The sequence below is a fragment of the Aphelocoma coerulescens genome, chromosome 2 (genome assembly GCF_041296385.1).
Source record: "Aphelocoma coerulescens isolate FSJ_1873_10779 chromosome 2, UR_Acoe_1.0, whole genome shotgun sequence".
NCBI lineage: Eukaryota > Metazoa > Chordata > Aves > Passeriformes > Corvidae > Aphelocoma > Aphelocoma coerulescens.
The window spans coordinates 159,187,362-159,208,029 of NC_091015.1; positions in this window are offsets into that span (position 1 = coordinate 159,187,362).

Consider the following 20,668-nt stretch of genomic DNA (forward strand, 5'->3'; position numbering starts at 1 on the left):
GTGTTTCTGCTGTTTCCTTGCAGCTTTACTTCCTTTTTTATTTTCTCCTTACTCTGGGAAAGAGATCTCCAAAGAAGGTGAGTCATGTGTCACACACATGGGGAAGTATCTTACTTCTGGTTTCCTGTCAGGAGGGTTGAGTCAATAAGGACCTTTTGTCTGGAAAGGTATCATCATCATCAGGGCTGTGTCACTGAGTTGTGAATGGAGAGGCTGCTGAAGCAAGAGCAGATCCTTCAATTGCCACCTGAAATGGACTGGAAAAGGCAGACCACCTGGGTAGTAGCAGTGACAAAATATGAGGGGTCTTTGGCACGGCTGACAGCCAGTTTGCTTCTCCATCTTTTCATTGTCACAGTCCAGCAGCTGGGGTCCTCTAGCTCACATTCCCTTAAGAACTGGTGTTTTGGACACAGTTAACACCCATGCCACGATGAGACATGCTGCTCTTTCACAGTCTGGTCCAGTGGCTGGGATGCTGCAGTCTGATGTCAGAGCTGAGAAAAGCAGAAGAGGTTGTTTGTGTGAAACCAATGTGTTTTCTTTCTGACCATGCCATGGTGTGCAGCCTTATGGAAACACCTGTGGCACCTTTCCTGTTCTCAATGTGGCCCAGCAGCTTTCCATTCGAGGTGACAGGGGGTGGTTTCTGGGTGGGCTGAAGATGGCAGGGATGGATTCTCAGTGCTGCCCTGTCTCCATGCAGGATGGGCCCAGTTCCCAGATGGTCTCCCATCAGAGGAGAGGCAGGTGCCCTTGGTGGGGGAGGTAGCCCTGTCTGGTCTGTGCTCTGTGTGACATACCTGGGTTTACACTGAAGCTGTTTCATCTCACTCTGGGCACTGTGGTGCTTTACAATACTGAATGTACTTTTCTGATTAAACAGCTGAAACATGAAACCCAAACAAAGAATTAGTGAAACCCTCTTTCATTTTCTATTGCTCTCTACTAGATGCAAATTAGTTCTTTTGGGAGGGCACCTTGCCTCAGTTCTGAGCAGCTGATTTCCCAGGGACGGGGAGGGGAGAGATGCAAATTAAAGGTCTGTAGACCTTTTACCCAGCCAATACCACTGTCTGCCATAGCAACCACATGAAAACAGCTCTGCCTCAGTGTCCTCTCCTCACCAGAGTGCCTGGAAATATCACAGACTCCTACAGTGCTAAATAACATCTGAGGCCTTGCCCATGTCTCAGAGAAACTTGACCTAGTTTCTCCATCAAAACACCTGCATTACCAACTTACCTAAGCAGCACATCACAGTAAGAGTTTTTCTTTTTTCCTCCACTAATTTTTTTTTTTTAATGTGGCTGCCAAACAGATTCTTATTTAAATTTGATTTATTCTGAGCTGACCTAAATATTTTGCTTTCCTCTTCTGTTGGGTGCAGTTTGTTTTTTTTTTTACTGCAGGCTCATGGCAACATTGCAGAGATCTGGGGGAGACAGGTTTCTGGATGTGTGAATGCAATGAGAAGTGATTGGATGCTGTGGAATATGATAATAATAACAACTGCTGTGAGGTTTCTGTGAAGTTGGACCATGCAGAAAGAATTAACAGAATTGATATATATGTTAGATGTTGTGATTAAGGTGTCCAGTGTAATTCAAGGATTGATTGCAGTGAGATTAGAGGAGGAGAAAATATGCCCTCTGAATACAGGGCACAGTCCAGGGGAATAGGATCATGTATGAAATGTGGTGGTTTGTTTTGGTTGTTTTTTTTTTTTTTAACTGCTTGGTTTAGGAATTTGGTTTCTTTTAAAATATGCTTTGATACTGAAGTCCAGGTGCACAATCTGGTATTTTCGGATGATGTCCCAGGCCTGGGAAGTGAAGAACAATGAAGACAGAAGGGGCTAAAAGTACTTTTTACAGAGTACTTTGCCCCCCTGTTGTCCTGGACTTTATTTCAGGCAAAGAAATTTAGTAGTGGCCTGCAAAGGGAGAAGCAGAAGAGGCAGCCCCTGCACCTCTACTTGCAGGGGGGATAGGGACTCATATTTGTATTTCAATAGGACTTCAGAAAGCCCAGCACTGATATGGTTGTCCCCAGTTGTGTTGGCCTGAGGGTGATGTGATAGAGCCTTAATGTTTTCTCTGTGGTTTTACCCCAGCTGAAGAGCACCCACAATGCTGCCCAGTCACACTGGGGCTGGGAGCAGAGATTTAGTTGTAATTGTGCAGCTCTCCTGATCCCTGATATAAATGATCTTGCTGGAAAAATCTGGTCTTTTGAGGGTAAAGTAGGAAGTGTTTTTATTATTACCAGTGTAATTTCACTTTGCCAGTAGAGATGCCAGTCTAGCAGGACCTGACCAACAAAGCAGCCCTGGGGCAGAGGTAGCCCAAGCCCTGCTTCTCTTACAGCCGGATGCACTGCAGTAGCCTGCTGAGGACACTGACAGATGTTGAATATGATTGCAATGGACACAGAGTATTGCTCAACCTCGGAGAATTTTTCCTCATGCTCAGCATGGTTTATTTTGGACTTCACTGCTGCCAGGAAGAGCTGCAGTGGGCTGTAAGGTTTCTAAGGCAGATGTAGGGCATCTTCTACTAGCATTCTGCTTATCTGCTTCAGCACCTGGTGTCAGTCATGGCTTCTGAGGACTATGTTTCTGCAGTTTGGTTATACAGAACAACATCAGCAGTTATTTGGTGCAAGTTATTTTTTCAGATGAAAATTGTGGCTGAGGCAAAGAGTGATGCGTTGTTTTTCTCTGTGTGTGTGTGACAAGTCTCACCAAGGCTGGCTGGCTACACTTCACAGCACAGCAGAGAGAAATTCCCTCTCACTCACAAAGTCATTCAGTTGTCCAAGGTCTCCTTGTGTTGTCCCAAGCTCAAATGCTTTCTGTTTGTCTTTTAAGGCAGGAAGACTTCCCAGTTCCCCACATGCATGTGCTCACATGAACACAGAGCAAACACTATTTGATACACACATGCATTATTTTTAACAGCTGTACAACTTCAGCAAAACAGGAGTCAGACCAAAATGTAGCTCATTGTTTTTAATCAAAGGAATACCAGTCTTGCCAGATGTGGTGTATGTTTTTCCAAACAAACTAAAACAGTGTCCACAGCTGAATATGATATGGTCTTGTGCAATACATCACTTGTTTTTGCATGCCCATGAATGGCAAGGCACAGACTGGTGTTAAACAGAAGACACGAAGAGTTTTCATTGTGAGAACAGAATGAACTGGAAGGAAATTGAGCCCAAGCTGTCTTCTATACTGATTACTGCAGCAGCAGCCAGCTCATAGATCAAGAGAGGTTTCTCCCAGCAAAGACAAACAAGGCTGATGGTCTGTGTCCCTTATGATGACTGTGGTCATGTCATACTGACAGCTAATGGGATGAAATATAGAGACCAGCTGAATGTGGAAGGTGCAGCTGTGGTTCTGGAGAGGATTGCTGACCTGTTCCCCTTGCACAGATAAGGACACCACAAACTAAGCAACATGCAGAGTAGAATGCAAACAAGGTGGGCACAGATGCTCAGAAAGGTGTGTGGTGCTGAACTGATCAGAGCTTTTCCTCAAACCAAGAGAAGAGCCTGGAAACATCACTGATGAAAGACCAAGTCTCCCCCATGTAGTGTCATAGTCTCATAGTGTCACTGTCTGTCCCTTGTCCTTAGAGTACCACAGCATTTCTAAAACTTTTTCTGCTTGAGCTGTAGGAGACTTCAAAGGTTGCCTTGGCTCTGGGTATGACATCTGTAAGTCATCCTGGAGCACAGGTTCCATCTCCACATGAAATTTCTCTCCCAGCACCAAGGGTGGATGTGCAACTCCTTCCTTTGACCATTCTTGCTCCTGCTTGACATCTCCATCCACTGGCATCATCTGACATCTGAAATTTACTGGGAGAGTGAAAAAAAAAATTCTCATGCACTTCACCTCTGAGAAGGCAGCTGCAGTTGTTCTCTTTCCTGTTTGATGTTAGGATTTTGCTAAATGAAGAGGAAAGGAAGGACACTAGGGTCAAGCAGGCTGCTCCTTTTCCCCAGGCAGTGTGACCCACACGTTGAGCTGCTTTAAAGCTGTTCTGCACATCACAGAGCAGATTTATGATTTAGGATTTAGGAGAAGTGTAGACACTACTGTGCTATAAACAAACTTCCCTTTTAAACAACTTGTTTCAGTGCTGGCTGTGGATAAACATCATCTTCTTTTAATCACTGACTGCTAGGGCAGCAGCAGCACCCACCGCCGCCACTCCAGGTCTTGATCTGACATCATAAACCCCCCAAATATTTCCTCTCTTTGGTAGTTTTGATTAAATAACCTCACAGCTTGAGAATGGATGCACTTAATTTACATGTAGCCAGGTTTATGATGACAGTATGCTAATCTGGTTATTATAATCTTTTTTTTTAAAGCTAGTAACCATGAAGGCAGCACAGCAATTGCCTGGCCACAGCAATTTCAAAGGCAGAGGAGAGGACATCCCAGTTCAGGCAGGAGCTAATTACTTACAGGTGGCCTCTCTCAACCAGCAAGGTCCTAACTCCTCTGGCTCTCCATGCCATCTCCACAGCTTTATTTCTAGGATCACCCTTTGCATTCTGCATATGTTTCTGAAAGCCATTCAGTGGATGAAAAAAGAGACCTGTCTCATTTAGTGAAGAGAAGGTCATTAAAAAACCAGAATTTTGGAGGGATTTGCTCAATGTTTGGCTCAAGCAATGGACAGGGGGGTCCTCAGACTGGGTGTTTGGACTTTCCCAGAACCAAGTGATTCTTCATCCAGGGTTTAAATGCTGCTGTGTTATCTAAGATAACACCACCAGGGACATGCTGTTGCCACACCAGTATACTGTCAATGAAAGAATGACCTGCACTTGCTCAAAGGCAGAACAAAATTGTCTTATAAAAGACCTGGCTGTTCTCATTGATGCTGAAGTTCATGGAGTTTTCTATTTTCATATTGTTTCCTGTGTCTTCATCATGGTGTGGCAAACATCAGGTTTGCTGCACCAAGGCTCCCTTGAGATATGCTCGAATTCCAGGATGGATGACCCTGCTCTTCACCTACCTTCAGTTTTATTCTGCAAGGTAAGAAGTCAGTATAAAAAGATTTTAATTTGTGTTCAGAGCCTGGAGGAAGATTTTGAAATGAGTTGCCTACATGGCTTTCTCTGTAGTAACTTATTCATTGTCCAGTACAGAGCAGCATTTAGCCTTAGGTTGTGTATGTTCCCATTTTATGGCAATAAAAGAGGTACCAGTGTGAAAAGCTCTTAAGAGCTCTTCAGAGAAAATGCTTCATAATTGTAGGCCATGACAAAATAAAAGTCACTAAAAGATTCAGAATGCACAATCCATAGCCCAGAACTCAGCAGCTGCCAAACAATGAGAATAAACATCTCCAGAACTGGCAGCAGGCTGCTGGGACTGAATGATGACATAAACCTATTTAGTTTAGCTGCAGATACTGCTCAGTAAAGTTGTTCCTGCTGTGTTTTTTTCACTATGTTCAATGTCATAATAGTTAATTATCTGGTTGTTTGCCTACATTTTTCTTACAAAGCTACGCTACTCTTAAAGGCACAGTACATTTCTGATATTGGTTTTGGAGGCTGTGATCATTGTTCATCAATTGGTGGGCCCAGAGGAATCTCATGAGATTTAACAGGACCAAGTGCAAGGTGCTGTATCCCCAGTATCAACACAGTCTGGGAGATGAACAGATCAAGAGCAGCCCTGTCAAGAAGGAGTTGGGGGTGATGGTAGAAGAAATGCTGGACATGACCTGGCAAAGTGCACTCACAGCCTAGAAGGCAGACGTGCTGGGCTGCATCCAAAACCCCGTGGGCAGCAGGGGAGGGAGGGGATTCAGCTCCTCTGCTCTGATAAGACCCCACCTGAAGTCCTGCATTCCATCTCTGGGGTTCCCAGCACAGGAAGGACATGGATCTGTTGGAGAAAGCCCAGAGGAGGCCATCAAGATAATTAGAGGGATAGAGCACCTCTCCTGTGAGGAAAGGCTGGGAGAATTGGGATTCCTTGTATTGGAAAAGAGAAGGCTACAGTGGCCTAATCATGACATTCCAAGGGAGGGGAATGGGAGGGAAGACAGCCTACAGGAAAGATGAAGAGAAACTTTTTATAAGGGCATATAATGATAGGATAGTTGGTAATGGCTTCAAATGGAGAGTAGGTTTAGATCAGATGTTAGGAAGAAATTCCTTAAAATAAGGGTCTTGAGGCACTGGAACTGGTTTCCCAGACAAACTGTGGATGCCCCATCCCTGGAAGTGTTCAAGGCCAGGTTGGCTAGGTCTCTGAGCAACCTGGTTGAGTGGAAGGTGTCCCTGTCTATGGCAGGGGTTTGGAGCTAAGTGATCTCTAAGGTCCCTTCCACCTCAAACCATCCTATGATTCTCTGAATTCTATGAATTTTTCAGAAAGTAAAATTTTGAATCCAGAAGAACATCCTTCTTTGTTTCAGCCTTGGAGTGGATCTGTACATCTCAGGAGTATATGTTCTTCAGGTTTAATTCTTGACAAACACCTAATCCATGGAAACTGTGTAGGAGAAATAGATCCATCACGTTTATGTGCTGGACATGCAAGGGGGAAAAGTAAGGCAGGAATATCTCTCTTGTCCAGATAAGCACATACATGTTGCTGTTAGAAGCCACACTAATGTTGATACTTCAGGCACCTTTACAGCAAGTGCATAAATACACAATTCCTTCTAAAGAGTGTAAGAAAGCAAAACCTGAAAAATTTTCTAAGGAAAATGTATATAGAATGAAATTCAGTTCTGCAAAGAAACACAAACCAAACTCCAGTACTTGAACAAATGCATTTCTTGAGTGGTAATGTGCAATACCATATTTAAAGACCAGGCCATCTCTCTTAGGGACATTGGGCAGAATTGAGGATGTGCTGCTAAGATTTTTTATTGCAGAGCTAAGGTAGTTATTTCTAATTATCCAGATTACTAGCTCATTATTTATAAATGAGTTACGTATTTTTAGTTCTCCTGATTTTGCACCACCTACTCACAGAGCTTTCTTGCTCTCACATATCTGCATGGACTTATAGTAACAAATGTAAAAAGATGATGTTAGAACTCAGGTAAGAGATCCTGGAACCATAACTGACAGCTCTCTGAAATTCTTGACTTAACATGTTAAGTGGAAACAAAGCATGTCAATAAAATGCTGGAGCTCATCAGGAAGGATGTTGCAGTCATGACAAAGAGTAATTTTCCTGTTACATTTTTGGTTCTTCCATGCTCTGAGTCTGGTGCATGATCTGAGTTTCTGCATCTCAAGGACATGAGAGTTAGAGGAAATGGTGAGGAAGGTGACCAGCATAATTTAGGGATTGGAGAAGCTGCCATATGAGAAGGCACTAGAAAAGCTGGGTTTCTTCTGGCTGAAGACAGAGCTGAAGGGGGGAGATGATGGGCACTGAACCTCGAGGAGGTGCTGGGTTGTGGCTGCAGAGCAGTTACTGACCACACACCACAACACCAGAACTGCCGACACTCACTGAAGCCAGCAGAGGGTCTTTTAAAAGCACAAGAAAGAAAGAATTGCTTTTGTGGGGTGCCCCAAACTTCTGACACTGTTGCTAGAGCAGACTGTGAAACAGGCCATGAGCAGCACCGAGAGGGAACTCAAACATCTCTGTTCTGAGTGTCGGTGCTGGGGGAGTGTGTGGGAAATAAACCACAAATAGTATCTGGGCTTGTGTGTTCTCTCTAAATAGCATCTCTGACTATCACTGGTGGAGTAGATGGATGATGGATCTAACACAGCAGGGCATTTCTAATGAGCTAATACTCTTATGCAGAGGCAGCTTATTTATTTTGACTTCTGAAGAAAACCAGGGAAATTTTCAAAATTGAGACAATTTCAGGGAGAATTTCAGGGAGATATTGATGACTTTGAATAAAAGCTTAGTCCTGAAAAAATCAGGCATCTTTAAAAATCTTGTTACCTCCTAATAAACATTCTACATAGCATACATTTCATTTTTAATGACAGAACCTCAGAGTAACTGGGGTTGTCAGAGATGTCTGGAGGTCTCTTAAAGCAGGGTCAACTTCAAAGTTAGATCAAGCTATCCATTGTCCCTCTGTAGTACACCTCTGAGAAGTCTGGCTCCATCACATCTGTAATGCTCCTTTTTAGGAATATAATAATTCAGCGAGCAGTACAAAAGTGATGTGAAATTTTTTCCATGTGTATTTCAGCAATGACCTTGCATTAATACAAGTGTCCTGTGTACAGATATATTTCTATGAGCGTTCCCCTCCCATCTCTCTTCTCCGTAGGACGGTCTCAGCATAAGTGTTGAGTGAATAGCTAAATTCCTTGGAAAATGCACACACCATCTTATAGGAAATTCCTATGGTAACATAAAGGGGAACCTCAGTTCTCACGACTGCTTCCTCTTTTCTCCCAGACTTCTGCTAAAAAGATGGTGAGAAAGCAAAGCCTGATTCTGATTTGCTCTGTACTTTCCTCCTCCTTGTCCTGGAAATGGTGATGAATGTGCACAAGCTGGTTCATAACATATGTAGGAGGGAATACTGCCAAGGCTATTCTTTCAAATAATGCCCTGACAAGAGAGGAGTGGAGCTGAAGCATCCCAGGAACTTCAGAGAATATCAGAGCAAAAAGGAGTTTGAGGCAGCTGTAGTAAGGGAAACATGCCAGCTAACCACAGTTCACTTCTCCTGAGTTTAGGACATGATGATGGCTGGCTTTTGAGTAGAAGAGGCAAGAAGAGGACTTTTTATGACTTTCCACTGTAAAAGCACATGTGTGGACTTCTGCAGTCAGAACAGCTTTGTCCCGAGGACTGTGGGAAAAGACACCAATTGCTTGGTGTTGTGGGTGTCATTAGCCACTGCTGGGTGGAGTGAGAAGCAGCTACTCCTGAACCTAAAGTCCTGCTTTCTATGGCCAGGCACTCTGCAGGGAGTCACCACCATGGCAGAATGCATGCATTCTTCTATGATCATAAGACAGCCATTACAGTGACATTTTACTGTCTCTAAGCACTGTGGCTGTATAAACTCCGTGGGGATCATTATATAGGGTCCAATTGCACAGGAAATTGAAGGTGGAAGAACAAAAGCACAGTAGGCAGCCATGCTGGATAACAAGGGTAGAGAAGCAGGATCTGATGGATGCCAACACTGAATCAGGCAGGATTCATCCTCTGAGGGCTCATATTCGGTCTGTCAGTGTGCATGAAATGCTGTATCACCACACAGTGTTTGCTGCTTATGTTCATGCTTGCTGGAGCAGGCCAGTATCTCCAGCTCTATGGAGAAATCCCACTTGCTGAAGCAGAGGATGGAACACAGCTTTGAGGAACACGGAGGTCTTGCAAAAGCAACTGTGGCCCTCCCAGAGTGGCCACTTGCATTCACTGCAGAGTGGTGCTGCTGGAAGCAAAACACTTAGCACTGACACAGCACTTCACCCAAACATTGGGTAATTAATCTGCAAAGCAGCAGGAGATGCTCTTTGCGACTGGTTCTGTAAGCACAACTAAAGGACTAGAGTGGGGAGAGCTATTAAAAACCATGCTGACATCCAAATTGCCCCTTGGCAACTAAAGAAAAGCCTCCAGAACTTACCATGTCCTCTTTGTTTTATTAGTCCTCTTAATATTCAAATGAAGAGAGAGTTTTCCAAAGTTTGTCCTCAGCCTGCCTAGCTTGCAGAAGCTTGGCGGACTTCAAAAGAGCTGCAACAATTTATTGTGGTTCTTACTCCAGTGATTTTGAGACGATGAATACATATTCTATCTGGAGAGTAGTTCACTTAAAAAAGATTACTGTTAGCAGAACACTGCAGATTACCTGGTTTTGTAGATTTACCCCTTCCCTCCCTTAAGTCTTTGTAGTTTAAAAGTTTGGAAACAGGATTGCTTTTGCTACTGAGTTAATTTTCCAGTTAGTGAGCACTGACGGCTTTTCTCCCTCCCCCAGTGAAGCTGCACAAGCGCAGCCGTGGGAGGAAGGAAAGAGAGTTTTGTGGTTATGGCTCAGATTTGGAACCTTGGATGTCAGAGCTCTGCTGCCAGTCCTGTCTGTTTTTCCATGCAACTCCAAGTAAATCGTGTAATTGGCTTTCCAAACTGTGCTGTAGCACTTGGTGCACCATGTCACAGCATCCTGTGGCTGCATCCTCTCACTGGTATCAAACAGATGATTTTCACCATTTTAATACAAATTTCTCCAAATGATCACACCCATGTTTTAAAGGAAAAACATGCAGGGAGGGTAATTGTTTGGCCCCCTATGGAAATACTGGCTTCTCATCCTGATGAGAGTCTGAGGTTTAATTCTCAGGGGTAAAATCCAGACTGTTTTAGTTCATGCTCAGCATTCATGGGACATCGGTGACTGTGAATGTGCCACGGGAGGGCAGCTGTGGCAGCCCTTGGTTTGGGTACTTCAGCTTTTTGTGCCATGTGGTCAGGTATGGAGAACCATGTCTAGGTGTAAGGCTTCTCCTCAGGTTTTGATTCTTAATATCCTCTGCAGTTTACCTGTGTTTTTCAGGCTCCACCCTGAACATGTATTTTCCTTCTATGTGTACCCATTGCAGCTTTGTGGAATTAGTGAAACCTTTTTAACATCCTTACTTGGGGAGGATATTTAGACATTCTAGTAATCCTCAGTTAATCCCTTGGTGTTGCCATAATTTTCCAAATTTACCTCTAATTTATCAACATTCTTTATTGAAGCTTTAATGACATTTACCACATATACCAGCTAGTGGATTACTTCAGAAGTAAAAGCTTCCTCCTTTTATCACTAGTCCTGAAGTGGAAAGATGCCTTCCCAAAGGATTTCCCAGTAAAAAAATATGGGCTAGTAAAGCACCAAATGCTGCATGGACCATTATGAATGGCCCAACCACATAACTGGCAGCTCTTGATGTGGCTAAGAGGAGGTCAGAGAGATGCATAAAACAATTGGGATACTGAAGGAGATACTGAGAAATAATTATTGACTATGGAGGGAGAAAGAAGACGGAGAGCAGATGGGATCATGGTCAAGATGCCGATGTGGATGGATAGGTGTTTGGTGTTTGGGCAGGCGTGGTGAAGCACAGGCAAACCACTTTTTTTTTTTTTTGGGGGGGGGGGGAATAAGTGTGAATGCACTTGAAAACCTGATCCCAGGGTCTTGGTGAGGGAACTGGGACAGGCTTAGCTGGGTGAGGTGAGGAGGGGCACAGACAAACGAGGCACAAACTGGCAGGATTTTACTTTGCTCCTCCTGCTCTGTTTGCCTTGTAACAGAGCACATCCAGGACCGTGACTGTTTCCACACTCCTGCTCCCCATGAGAACAGAGCTGCATTCCTGGGAGCAGGATTTGTTTTGATGGGCTTCCTGATGTCCTTAAATGGGTTGGTTTTACTCCGGTAAAGTTCTCATTTTCTGTTACTTGCTGTTTCTTTAAGAAGAAAGCTATCTCTGTGGTTGCCATGGAAAGTCCTGCATATCCCATGAGGCTGAACCACAGAATATATAGTGCAGCCACAGAAAATGTCTGGAAATATGTTTGCCGGAGAGCTGCAGTCCTCAGGAGTTTGGCAGCCTTGTAAATGGAGATGTCTCAGCTGGGAAAGGGAATTTCTTTGCCCCAGGCAGCTAAAGCGGGCATGGGGATTGGATGGTGCCTCTGTGAAGGGAGCAGGGGAGACCTGGGGAGCAGCTCAGGGATGTTGGGGTGGCCCAGTGCAGTCACTGCTGTGGAGGGAGCTGGTGGCAGGGCAAGGACAGGACTGAAGTGGGAGCCATCAGTGCCTCTGCATCCTGTTCACCTCAGCCCCGTGGCAGCCTGTGGAGGCTGACAACAAACATGCGCACAAACAGCGTGCACAAGCCCTGCTGCTCCAACAGCTCACTAAAGAACTGGTTCCCACACCTTCCTCTAATCTAAAAACCACAGCTTCCCCTCCTTCCAGCTGCCAAAACCTACAAGCTCCCCCACAACTTCCTTAACACAATGCCCTACTTCATACTAAAATTAAACTTGGAAGTGAAAATCAATTGGGATGAATATTGAATTAAAGATAATACATTGATTGAACTACCAATTTTCATTTATTTATTTTTTAAAGGGCCCATTAAGAATGCCTCAGTCAATGATAAGATTAGCGGGTCTGGAACAGAACTGAGGCCGAGTATCACTTTAAGACTGTCAAACTGTCCTCTATCTCTGCCAATTTTTAATTTTTTTTAAAGTGAATATTACTGACTTATTTTTCCAATCCAAGAGTTAAAGGAAAAGTTTTGGCATTAAAAAAAAAACAAAAACAAAAAACCAAAACAAACCCAAAAGCCAGACATTCACATCCCAGCAATCTCTTTCTGAGGATGGATTCATTAATATTCTGGTGTCCCTGTGCTTGATGACAACCAAAATGTCATTTTAATACACAAATTTGCCCAAGAACTGTTACAGCAGTTTGGGGATACTGAATCCTGTCTGTGGCTTGTGAGCAGGAGTTGCAGGACTCACAGGGCTCAGGGATAAAACAGATTTACAGTCTTCTCCCATCCTTACAGTGCAACTGCCACTGACTATGCTGCAGCTCAGGTTACCAAACATTTCCACTGTATGTTTCTGTTTTCAAAATACAGTAGTTTTTGCTGAGAGTCTTTCAAAATCAACATTTTCTAAGGTAGTTCTAACTTAGGTAGTTCTGCTGTTCCCAGGAGGGGACACATGACACAACCTGGGGTCATTTTGCACAGGTATCAGATATCTCATGTGCCCAAAGATGGTGACACACGTTCCCCACAGGGGACAGCTTTGTGGGTCTGAAGGGGAAAGGTTTGCCCAGAAATAATACAGCTCCCTATTTCTGCAGCGCTCCGTGCTCTTTGCACAGACTGCAAAACTCCATGTGCAAAAAACCACCCACAGGCCACTGCTTTAGCAGTATTGGGGGGTCACGGAAATTTATTGCAGAAACTGATAAAGTCCCTCTGACTGTGTTAATTCCTTATCTTAAGCCAGCTGCTGGGGCTTTCATGCACACAGGAAGGTCATGTTGTGGTTCAGCATCTCTTCAGCCCTCGTCAGCTCCTGCCTCAGTTCACCTCAAGGGCTGTAGGAAATGCTTTGGTGAAAATGAAACTTGTCTCTCTCTCCAGCCAAACTTAGAGGGCTTTTCTGCTGGTGCTACTGCCATGCTCCTACATCCACATCTAGCTCATCTATGCTGTTGTTGGCCTTTAACTCCCTGCAGGCCCCCAAACCCCTTAATCTGCCTTGCAGCCCCCTCCTTGGCTCACAACATGTCATTGGACAGGGTTGGTATGACTGAAACATGAAAGAGATGTTTTAATCTGCAGCTTTGATTACCCAGTTTCTTCTCCAGACAGAGTCCTAACTTCTTCTTCAGGGCTTTCTGCCACCCTGAGCTGTAGATGTTTCCAGTTAGACCTCAGCAGGTACAGCCTCGCTCCCAGCTCCACCCAGGACCAAGACACAAGCCTTTCCTGTACTTTCAGGTAGCTAATCTAGCTCCCTGCTGATCTGCATCAGGCTCTCTCCCAACAGTGCATTTCTATTATATTCACCAGAAAGCAGAGCTTTTGTGGGCACAGGACAAAGGACAACAAAGCTTCTCTTGTAATATTTGGTTCCACTGTTATGTGATGCCTCCAGCCAGAGCTCAACCTCACCAGCTGGAAGATGAGTGAGTGGACACAGAGGGGGCAGGACAACGCTTCCCCTACAGGGATCAGTTGGTGCAGTGACACAGTCATTTACTACCCTCAGTGTTTGGAAAGTTTATGAAAGAAAGAGTGCTATGAGGTTGGCTTTATTGCATTCAGTTTACAACTTTCAGTTTCTCAAGAGTTTCACTGACAACATACATCTTGCTGAACTTGGTAATATGACTACACGGATGATGCCTGAGAACCGTTTTCAGAAAAGTTTTAATATTAGTTTAAGAAGAAAATGAAAGAATGCAAATATTTTTCAAATAATATCATTGAATTCTTTGCAAGCACTCTGCATAGGGAATCTGTTTTGTGTTTGAGGCCAAAGACTTGTGACACAAAACAGTTGGTAGATAGAGATACAGATACATTCAGCATGATGCACAGGTTTGCCCTTTGCAGGTACAGGCTCAGGCTGGATAATTTTGCAAATTATGTATTTTCCTTGTTTCACATTTCCAATAAATCCCCTCCCTGCCTACACCCTCTGGGTTTCAGGGTGCTCATGGCCACCACATGTAGGTCAGAGATTTCCCCTGCTGAAAGCCTTTTGCTGCTGGTTAGCCTCTGACTGCAGTAAAAGCCATCGCACCACCTTTCAAGCTTTCAGTAGCCCCAATAGCATCTCAATGCTCCAGCAGTAACTTGCTGGTGGTGCTGGGCTGTCCCCCTCCCAGGCTGCACAACAGCATTACCAGAGGCATGCTGCACAGTGGAATTCAGCAAAAGCCCTCCATATGTTTTATGCAAAAGAAAACATTACTTTTGGCACAATGTTTTGCACCCGAAGCCAATTGCCACCAGACTACAGATGCAGGACTTGCCAGAACAAACCTAATTGCAATACTTGTGAGGTGTTTTGTATTTTTCTTCCTAACTGTGTCCAGGTGTCTTGAATTGTTTGAGGGAAATTCATAGTGTTGAGAAATGCAAAAGGGCGAATGGTTTAGCTAATGATGGCAGCAATATATTCTGCTGATCCTGAATCTCTGAATTAATTTTTTTTGCTTTGTTGGTTCTACTATAAGTAGCATAAATCTAAATAAACAAAATTACATGTAACAGCTACTTCTGAGATGATTACTGTTGGGATTTATGGATACACTAATATATGTATTAATGGATTATTTTTGAGTAAGCACTAATAGGTAAAAGAAAAATAAGGGAAAATAAGGTAAAGATTATATAAAAAATTTCAAAATATTTAAAAATAAGGATTTCAATCGAATCTAAGTATTTTTAGGAATTTTGATCCATGAAGCATTTACATTTTTTTAACTCTTCATCTTGGTTCAGTATATTTCTATGAGTTCCTGAAAATATTTGAGTGAAATTAAAGTTTTCTCTTATTGGTTGTAACTTTTATTACAAATGGGATAACTGCAAATAAGACATATTCCTCCAAAATCTTCCTTCTGTAGTAGTTTCTTCATTGACAACATTAAGATAAACACAGTCTTTTTCCATTGTCAAATATTTTGTGATTTGCCAGCACAGACAGAGCTCAACCTAAGAACAGAGAAAAACTTTTCCTGCCAGCAGCACCTGAAGAATAAAGAAAAGAAAATGCTGTAGGATGGGCAGAAAGGAACAGCCAAGGGAAATGTGGAAGGTAGCTGCTTTCTTTATTTGTGTGTGGATACACAGAGGCTGTGCACAGGCAGGCATTTTTCACAAAGCCTGTTAAATCATGTGAAAAACTCATTGAGCTCAATAGCTCATTTCAGTGTCATTTGCTAACAAAAATGCACGTGTGTAGAATGGCCTCTTTGGGTACTGGGGAGTCCTTCAAAGACAGTTCCTAAGTCTATTAAATACTCATTGTGATTTTTAAATAGATGATTCTCTTTATTTACCTCTGAAATGCTGTTTGCAGGTGGGGCTGAAATGCAAGGTGGCCCCACACAAAGACATGGGCTTTACCTCAGAAATAATCCAGCTCCCCAACAAGCAAAACAAGACAAAAATCAAGCAGTTCCAACATTAAAACCCTTACTATAGTGGGCTGCAAAAGAAAAATATTTTTAAAGGCAGTGAGGGAGTCCCGTTTCCTCACCTCTTGGTGTGGGTTTTGCTGGATGCTGTGAGCAGAGAGATTGGCCAAAAATAAAGACATGGGCTTCAGCAGAGAGGTGGGTAATTGCCAGTGGAGTCTCAGACCATCTTGTTTTATCTTGTTTCACAAAATAGGCTATGTTACCACAGGGAAGCAAGAAGGAGGGAAATTGCAGACGAAACAGTTAAAAAGTTTGTTTGGGCAAAGAGAGATCTGCTGGCTGCCATCACCTGGTGCTGGGGCACAGTGATTTGGATGCCAGGGAGGGGGATTTCACCCCATACAGGGGCAGGGAAGTGGCACACTGCCAGCTGATACCATCCTCGGTTTCATACCTGAATTTTCAGGGTGGGAAATCCAAGTTGCTGAGGGACTGTAGCAACCTGGCACGTTGCTGCAAGATAGACCCCAGGCAAAGTGAGCTAATGTTGTGGTGAGAACTATTTCCTGTTATTTTGGCATTGGTTCAGTTTATCTTCCTAAAGCATTCACTGGAAAAAAAAAGTAATTTCACCTTCTTCAAACCACAGATAGAGATGGGAGAGCACAGAGACCACAATCCCACTCTGGGCACTGTGTGTTAATGACCAGCAGTGCTCACTTCCACTGAGACCAAGGGTAGGAAAGCAAGTCTGAGAACCACTTTTCCAAGGAATTAGCTGAGCACTTGCCATGAAGTTTAGGCTGATTCTGTGTTTTCATGCTGGAATTCAGCTTGACTTTGGAATGACAGAGGTCTGTCATCAAGTTAAGCAGTGGAAGCCAGTGATAATTTTTTCCAGCCTGAAGCTTGCCAGGGTGAAGTCAACCTGCCAACAGGTTTTGAAAAAATTTGAGATGGCAGAGTGAATTTTTATGACATAAATGTTTTGTATTGTGAAGTTGCAGTGGTCTTTATTTGATACCGGGTGTTCTAAAGCTGGATTTATGGTATGGCCAAAACTTGTTTTCAGTGATTTTAGTGTCATTTGTTGTTTTTCCTTGTAATTCACAGAGATTTTGGTTTTCTCTGAAATCTGAATCAAATCTGTGGCCTAAGTAAAAGACAATCGCTTTCAGCTTGATAGCTCTTACCATAGAGGCTCTATCTGACTGGGAAAATGAATTTTCAAACTGACTAGTTCAGGATTATGTTTGGTAGAAGCTTTGTTAGGAGGATCTAAGCCTGTGATAATAATTCCTATGGCAAGATGAAAGGTTTTCAGTTGCAAGTCTGCCTCTGCTATTTCTGTCATTAAGTCACTTAAAAAGGCAAGCATAATATTGCTTCTAATTTTTCTTAAATACAGTTGGTGCATTTATCACAACATTTTGCCTTTTCCTCTTGTTTGATTTCATTCCACATCTCTCTTGGTTGCGTGGGTTTCTGCATTCCTATGGGCTGTCCTTTGACTAGTGCTGTCACAAAAATTCCAGTTCATTCTTCCTTCAAGAACACGCAGTGATTGGTTTTTGTTTTCTGGTTTTTTTCAGGTTTTTTTTTAAACTTTCTTCTTCAAGCAATCATTTCCTTTCCAGTTTCAAAAGAAAACTCTCCAGGAGAAGGTGAATACAAACTCACTTGGCTCTGGTGTTTCCCTGAAGAGGCTAAAATACTGTGGTATTTCAGCAGATGATACCATGGTAACATCAAGGATGATGTTAGGACCTAGGCAGGCTGACAGACACCACATCATTCTCAATCTGGATTAGTCTTTGGGGCTCTTTGCTTCCAAGGAGCATCACAAGGGGTGGCCATTGAGTTACTAAGGCTGGTGGTGGGACCCCACTGGTGTAAAGGCACAGACAATGGTCCAGACCAATGTGTTCCCCTAGAGTGGTGTGTAAGCCACCTTGCAGATCCACACTGTGCCTCCAGAAGGCTACTGTGATGTCTCTTTACCAGCTGTGCAGACAACGAGAAGCACAGAAGGAGGGGTATCATAGAAAACTAGAGCAGAAGTATCCATGGAAACATGAAATCTTATTGAGAGTGTCAGGAGGTGAGAGAAAACCACCCTGATGAGACATGCACACATTTTTGAGACTGACAGATGTTCCTCAGGACACATCTACATGTTTTGTCCTGTATTTGACAAATCCATGAGACTACCAAGTTTTCTCTGTCACCCAGACAGGGTAGGGCAGATTGGATCACTGCTTTGCTTGTTTTTTTCCCCCCTTTTATGCTTTTTCACCAATTATTTGAGAATATTTTGAGCAGGGCTAATGTTTATAGTGCCGTTAAGACTTAGCATCCAGGGTGTTAAGGCAAGCAGGCTGGATAGTAATTGCCTTGTCAAAACCAGTCTGCAATAATTTTGTGTGTGTGCAACTTGGATGTTCAGATCCAGATTCTCTCTTTTACCACTTTAGCAATGCCCAAGTAAAACTGTGCCACACTGTCTTGAAGAGAGGGCCAGGCCCGTGGTGATGAAGTCACTGGAGGTGAGAGAACAGGAAGTGCTGGTCTCTGGAGTGACCATCTGTTACCCTCCTTCCCACTTCCTTCCACTTGTCCCAGTGACTCCAGAAAACGTGGTGCAAATGGTAAAGAAAAGTTATGAGACGTAGGGGGCTGTCATCTGGATGGCCCTGGGAGCCACAGCAATGTTAAATGAGAACAAACTCAAAATGCCAACAGAATAGAGATATCTCTTTATCACCCTCCCTAGAAATGTTTTTGAAGAGCAGATTTCCTCTGCATAGAAGACTGGAAAACCAAATGTGATCCCACTGGACAAAACAGTCTTTTGGATAAGCCTGGACAACTTCAGAGATGAAGATCACCCTTTTCCCTCAGGTGCAGGTAGAGATCACTGAGAACTACAGGCTGTGGAGTGGCTGCAGGATTGAGCCCTGTGGGACAGACCCTGGTCCTAAAGAGCTGATGGGGGGCATGTGAGGGAACAGTATCCAACTGGGCTGGGAAAAAACAAGTTGGGTCTTGCAATCACAGGTGCAGTTGCTCTTAATGGCTGGGTTCTGGTTGAAATGACTTTTTGAAAGCAAGTAATTACTTCATGATTGGAAATGATGCACCTAAATCCCTCGTCTTGAGGCTTATTGATATTTATTTTTTGATGCTGGTTTGAGTGTTAATGATGGCTCTCTCTTGTGTCCAATAAGGGCTGAGCTTGCTTTTCAGCCTTCTCCTCACTCACTCAGCTGAGTGTCTCCTCTCTAACACAGCTAATGATGCAGTCACTTTTGGATGTCCTGCCATCTCCCAGGCTTGGTTGAGAGTGGCCTGTGGGCTCAGAGGATGCACACAGAGGCACAAGCAGAGAGTGATTCCAATAAAAGTTGTGTCTTCTGAAAATCCAGAGGTAGTTGTTAAACAGAGCTGGTTGATACCAGCAATGCCAAAGCCCCCTGGCTCTGCCAGGTTGCTCAGGAAAATGCAACACAACTGAGTGTTAATGGGGAAACTAATGAATAAAACCAGCCTGAACGTGTGGATGGGGGGAGGGATAATGTAGGAGCAGATGATGTAGGGATGATGTAGGGCAGAGAAGGAGGCTGAGATCTTGGGCTGTCACCATCTCCATGGCACAACTTGCTCTCTCCTTGAGGTTCTTTGGGCCCCAAAAGCCAACAAAGAGGGGCATGAGAAGCTGGCAGCATATAAATATTATGAAAGAAGGGTATGAGCCCACACTGGACAGAGAGAAGGAGGATGCACCAGGAAGGAGAACGGAGTTTAATGCAGGGAAGCAGGAGGGCAAAGCTGTGAGACCTGGCAAGGGCTCGTGCACCAAATTGCCTTGTTTTCTTCACTGTTGGTGTGACAAAAATGTGAGTGACAAAAAAATGACACCACCTAGGGTAATGTCCTGATCTGTACTTCGCACTTTGAAAAACACTTCCTTTTGGAGTTGGGAGGGGGTTGGAGAAGCCTGGGAGACATTAATTTCTCTACAGCTGGAATCATAGTTGCTACTTACAGGAAAAGTAGCAACCAAGGTGCTCCTTTGGCTCAGTGGTTTGAAAAGTACAGGAGTGAACCTTACAGTGGGGGAAATAACTTGCCAGAGAAATTACAAAGCCATGGACGAGACTGACTGGGACAACTTTTCAGCTGTGGCACTTAGAGAAAACATGCGTGACAACCAAAATGGCATCCCCTGTCATTGTGTGACCCAGAAAGATTGAAAATAAAGAGAGGGAGAAATCTAATGGAGAAAAAAATAGCAGTGATTTTGGAGATACTCATTAGTGGTGATTTTTGATAGTTTTGAGCTGCAGACAGGTGTGTGCTTACCCGAGTGGGAGCAGAGGCTGCTTTGGGAGGTACACGCAGCTTCTCACAGACCCATTTTCCAGTTCATGGTTCTCCTGTTTTTCCATGCTGCTCAGAGGCCCAGGTCACTGCTTTGGGAGTAGGTCTGCTGTCTAAAGGACATGGAACTAGAAAGGGATTTCTTTGCATGGGACAAGTGGCATCTGAGTAATCTCTTCCAGTTCCCAGGCTGCTGCTTCTTGCTGGGTGTCTCTTCGAGCATCCTGGTCGTGCAGTCTGCAAGTGGTTCCTAACAGATCCTCTGGCTATGGGCTGCATTTTCTCCCCTGCTCAAGGTTAGTTCTGGGCCCCAACTTGCTTCACCACCTACAAGCCAGCCAGATCAGCAACTCAGTGTTTAATGCTGCAGTGATATCAAAAGACCAGACATGCGAGTGGCAGGATCTGGCCTTCTGGGAACAATAGAACCTGCTCCATTTTCTTTCCCTCAAGTCAGCTGTGTTCTTGGCATCTTCAAGCCCAACTCTCATGGCCATCTTTATGGTGATTTTACACATCACAGAGTGCTTATCCTTGTGTCTTGGGAAACACTGATTTCATAATTGATCATTGTGGTAATAAAGCAAAGCAGAGCAGCCCCCTCAGTCCCCGCT